Below are 6000 nucleotides of genomic sequence, written 5' to 3'. Positions count from 1 at the left end.
TATATTATGTGCAAAGCATAAAAATAGCAGATACAAAAAAGTAGTAATCTGCGTAATTATTTTAAACGACAAAATATCTATTTTTCACAATTTTTTGGTAAAGACATTTATCTGTATACAAAAATGTTTTAATCAAAACTGCAATATGTTAAATCAGAAAAAAAAAACTTCAACATTAGTTATCTATCATACAATGATATCTAAATTGAGGAAATTCTTTTTTTTGAATTTTTGAATTTTCTGATAAAAAAGTGATTAATGCATTAAGGACATCCAATCACACTACACCAAAATCATCAAGTAGTGAATCAGATGTATTACATATATCCAGAAATCAACGCCACTTTGTATAAATTTGAATATAATACTAAAGAAATCGGATACGGGTCATGGAAATTACATTAAAATGATAGGGAATTTTGAAAAAATGTCTGTTTTAATTTTAATTTAAGTGATAGACAGGTTGCCGGGGCAGAAAATGAATATACACCATCTAAACGAAACATAATGACTGTTGTTGCAAAAATACAGGTTCCTGAGCTATTTTAAAAATCGAAGCGAGAGGCTTTTAACATTGCAGTGTAAAATACAGGCTAAAATGGCTGAAACGTCAAATTTGCAACATTCGTGTTGAAAATGGGCTTACAAGGTTATTACAAAAACAGGTTGCCGGGGTGAAATTTGAAACTTGAATTTCCAAAGAATAAGCAAGTCCAAACCTTATATGTGTAGTCGTTGAACTCTAGGTTCCCACGTAAAATTAAAATTCAACTATTTCAAGAAGAATTAACTCACGAAAGCACGAAAAATTCACTTAATTTGCGTTTATTATTTTGATTTTTACCACCTGACAACTTTACGGAAATATCAAAGTGATTGTAAATAAGGACTCTGTGACGGGCAACTTATAATATCCGTGTTTTAAAGATTTTAATGATATCAAGCCTATCAAGCCAGTCCAGTTCAAACTACTATAACGTGGTACAATTCTCATTTACATATTATGAATATTAATTAGCAAAACCACTACTAAGTTCTGGCTATGAAGGAAAGTCGAGTTAAGGTGGTACCTAACACTTTAACTTAAATTAAATTGGCTCGTTTAATTTTCTTAAAATTTTGACAAAGTATTTACTTTGCCACTTATTTTGATCATTGAGAAGCTTAATATTCCCTTATGGACACAACGTCATTAAAACGTTCTGCGGATTTTACAGAGTTATCTCCCTGTAGTGTTAGGTACCACCTTAAGTACAGTAAAGTACTGTCGAGACAAATCCGGTGAAATGTGTGCTCGACTTTAATGGTCTTTTCAGACTCTGAGAAGTTTGTAGTGTTTTGAATTTCAACCAAAGATGAAGAAATTCATCTTCCATCACTGTATTGGATACATAAACTACAAACGTGTCCTTACAAACAACGGTACATTACTGGATATTCCAAATGCTCCACGAAACATCATTCTCAATTATTAACATCTATTTCATTAGCAACCAAAGCTGGGCTGAACAGTTATTGTAAAACTGTATCTAGAAATTGCGTGTTGATCAGATGTTGATACAATATAAATCCCAAAAGATCTTTTAGAGTACATTCAATCAAATACTCTTTCATCTTGCAATAGTATCAAAACGTTTGACTTCCTACACTTTGCACAAGTATTCCTCATTCCAAACTAAAAGATAAATTTTAAGAGTTGGTCTTGCTTTGTTTCATAAAAAAGAATGGCCAACGTAAATAAATGTTTATTGTTTTAGGGAGGAATTGAATTGAGAATGGAAATTGGGAATGTGTTAACGAGGCAACAACCCGTCGACAGAAGAACATACAAAGGCAGAGGGTCACCAACAGGTCTTCAATGCAGCAAAGAATCCCCGCACCCGGAAGCGTACTTCAGCTGGTCCCTACTTTTTAAAGAATCACTCTGATTTAAACAAAATATTTTTTGAAACTGACATTATCTTACCTCCTATACATTTCTCTGAATATGATTGGCTAAAAGCGACCTCGTGGAGACCGCGTATATTCAATATTAGGTTAGTAGGGAGGCGGGGCTTATTTCAATACACGGTTAGTTGTGGATTAAAGAGTTTAGACTTGGGCACTGTTTGATTATTTAAAACTATTAAAGTTCTGTTTAATATTGTTGAAATCAAGGTTGTTGATAATAATATTTATCGTTTACATTAGTTTTTTAGTGCAGACAAATTGAAAAAGGTTCTTAAAATTGAACACTTGAACACTTTAATACAGAAATAAGAAGATGTGTTATGATAGCAAATAAGACAACTTCAGTCTACATTCAACAAATAAAGATAGATAAGATAAATTCGTTACATAGTGTACTAGTGACCCAATATGATATATACAGGGTAAGTAAATTCCATATGGAATTTACTGACCCTGTGTATATCATATTAGGTCAATAACACACTATGTAACTAATAATATCAAGATGCTTGATTTATTGATTGACAACATATTTGATACGTTTGGAGGACGTGTTATTCAACAGACTATCGGCATTCCAATGGGAACCAATTGTGCACTCTTTTTGCCGACTTGTTTCTTTATTATAATTAGGGTGAGGAAGAAAGATAAGAAGTTCACAATATCCGTTAACCTTAGTTTCCACTATATCGATGATGTTTGCTTAATAAATAATTCAAAATTTGATTACTGTGTTGAACGCACCTATCCCATCGAACTACAGACAAAAGATACAACAGTTACAGTTAATTCTGCCTCATATCTTGACTTACATCTAGGAATTAACAATGGTGTCGGTTGAGAACAAACTTTACGACAAAAGAACTGCTTTCAGCTTCCCAATTTTGAACTTTCAATGTTGATACAGCAGCAGCGCCTGCATACGGAGTTTTTATCTCCCAAGTGATACGATATTCCCGGGCTCCTTTTTCCTATCATGATTTCCTTGATAGAGGGCTGCTGCTCAAAAGAAGGCTTTCAAACCAACTGTTCGAAATGGTGAAGTTGAAATAATCCCTTCGTTAATTTTACAGACGCCATCACAAGTTGTCTAACAGTTATGGAATAACAGTTTTACAAATAATATCGTTCAGTGATAATGAACGCCATACTAAACTCCAAATTGTACACAACAAACTAAAATTAAAAACGAGAAACTACATTGTATGGGAAAAACCAAATTAACCATTATGTACTCCACAGTTGACAGATCCAGTTATGCTAGTATTAGTTTCATTTTGTATTACTCAGTTCGTGTAAAACATTTTTTCTTTAATACATTCATTTAAGTTAGATTTACATGTTTTTAGAAAATATCCTGTATTCTCTACTATGAATATCTATCTAATCTTAAACATAATTATTGGTGATCTGTTCATGAAAGAGTGTTGAAGGAAAGCAAATTATTAGTCAAACTAATGGGAGGAAAATAAAGTGACCACTTGCACTCTGTGTTTTTGCAATTATGAATTTCTATTTGTACCCATTTGACGAGTTTTTTTTCAACTGATTTTTATAGTTCGTTCTTATGTTGTACTGTAAAACCGCTGTGCCAGGTTAGAGTGAGGGTTGGGATCCCGCTAACATGTTAAATACGCTACACTCTGTATGTATGTGCCTGTTCCAAGTCAGAAGCCTGCAATTCAGTGGTTGTCGTGCGTTGATGTGTTACATAATTGTTTTTCGATTATTTTGTTTTGTACATAAATAAGGCCGTTAATTTTCTTGTTACAATTGTCTTTTCTGGGCTTTTTATCCCTGTTTATGCGGTATTGACTTTGATCATTGTTGCATGCCGTAGGTTGACATATAGTTGTTAATTTCTGTGTCATTTTATTTTCTTGTGGAGAGTTGGCAATCATACCACATCTCCTTTTTTATATTAGTTTAAAAAGTTTAAAAATCAAACTTAACTTTCTTTTCATGAAAGACAATGGTGTGAAAGAAGTAAAAACTGTTCTAATCCTTTTCATTTTTTTATTTAAAAAAAAAAACAAGTTCCAAAAGTAACATGTATACAACACTGAAATATCAAAATAATAAGTTTTACGGAAAAATTAATCATAAAATAACAGACCAACGATTGTCATCTTTCTCTGCGTTTAGGTGTCAGACCACCAATTACTCCCTCCAATTTAGAACGTATGTAAAAGTAGCCCTACTCTGACACAAAATAGTGCTTTTGGTGTCCTTGTTTACTTAAACTAACCAACAAATTTGCAGAAATGAAACTTTTTGTGAAAGAGAAATATATCTAGATCATTTTGAGCCAAAATTTACTTGACTATGAGTTTGCATTAAAAATTGAGGATTAATGCGCTCCATAGTATACTAATTTTAGATTTCCAGAAAACCATTTTTTTTTTTGGAGTACCTCTTTTTGAAGGTCAGTTATTTTGTTAGAAGGCTTTAAAGGTATGGTGAAAATTGGCATGTAGAAAGCTGATACATGTACAATTAAGGATATACCTGGTTTCTATGAAGTTAAACTTAAGGTAAAATATTTAGAAAGCTGTGAAAATTGAAAAATTTGGTTGAACAGATAGGGATTTTTAATTGGTGGTCTGACACCTTTAATCTCTGCGTTTAGTGACACACACTATGAAAATAAGATTACGTCAGATGAACCCTGCCAGATAGCTATGTACATTTAATACATGCACGAAATATAGTTAACTCATTCCTTGGAGAATCTGAGTAATAGGCCTAACCAAAAAAACTTCATGTTTAGAAAAGAAAAAATTAAAACGAGTCAAAGTCGGATGAAACCTGTCAGACAGACATGTAGAACTTACAAATATTCAATCATTTGTAATGTCTATATAGCAAATCAAATTGTTTTGACAAGTGTTGTTACATTTGTATTTAATTTCAAATAATCAAATCGATCGTGAAAATCGCAAAAGTAATCACACCATGTATAATTGTGTTATACTTCGTATTAAGATGTACTTAGGTGAAATTAAAAAAATCTAATAATTTAAAATTGTAATTATATTTCCGAAGAGTTTAGTTAAGGAACAAAGTAAGCTTAAAATATTGATAGGTCACTCATGGAGCTCCTTTTGGAGATATTTGATTTTTGAAATATGGGGGGAAAAGGCAAACTTCAAGTGATATTCGAAACAAAGTGGCCCAGTTTAGTTAGCTATTTATTGAATTTTTACAATTTATCTTTTCCCCCGTCGTTAAACACGATAAATGTTAAAAATACATGACTTGCATTAAGATTTTTTGGGTAGGCGTTGTAATGAATCGTCACATTGAGACAACTACTCTTCCCGTAGACATTTCTAGTATATCTATGTTAGTTTTGTCTAGTTCTGAATTGTGTATTGATTTGTGATATGACTTATACACCATTTATCTTCAATCAGTGTAAATATATCGAGTATAAAAAGGTATGTATTTCAATTATATTAAAAAAAACCCAAGAGGCTCCCAAGAGCATGTATCGCCCACCTATTATTTTATTTGCTTGAATCTTTCATCAATGATCATTTTTGCTTTTTAATAAATATTAATGAGTGGCTTAAAAATGTTATTTAAATATTCATTGTATCTGCGATATTTTCTTCAAACGCAAATAAATGCATTGTACCCACATGTTCTGTTTTAGCCTTAGTGTCTATAATTCTTGACGTACAAGGAAATAAAACACAAAATGTATTCAAGATTTATCAGAGATTTTTAAAATTAAAAAACATAAATAACTTGTGAAAAATTGTCCTTAAGAAAGTTCGCTACTAACTTTCAAAATAAATAGCATTTCATTACACTAGTATATATTGATAGGGGAATTAAGGAATAAAAAAAGCAAGAAAAATAAAGAGGTCGATGTGGTTGTTTTAGAGATATAAGCCATTGCAATTTTGACGGGAAAATGTTATCGCTTGACTTTTCATAGCTTTATATTTGACAAGTTAAAGTTTATAAAAAACAATTAAAAATTAAATAAAATTTTATTAGACTTTTAAGAATAGATTATTATAATACAAGTAAAAGATTTAT

Source organism: Mytilus trossulus, unplaced genomic scaffold, assembly GCF_036588685.1.
Source record: "Mytilus trossulus isolate FHL-02 unplaced genomic scaffold, PNRI_Mtr1.1.1.hap1 h1tg000220l__unscaffolded, whole genome shotgun sequence".
Classification (NCBI taxonomy): Eukaryota; Metazoa; Mollusca; class Bivalvia; order Mytilida; family Mytilidae; genus Mytilus; species Mytilus trossulus.
The sequence above is the reverse complement of the archived record's forward strand: the minus strand, read 5'-3'. Positions refer to the sequence as shown.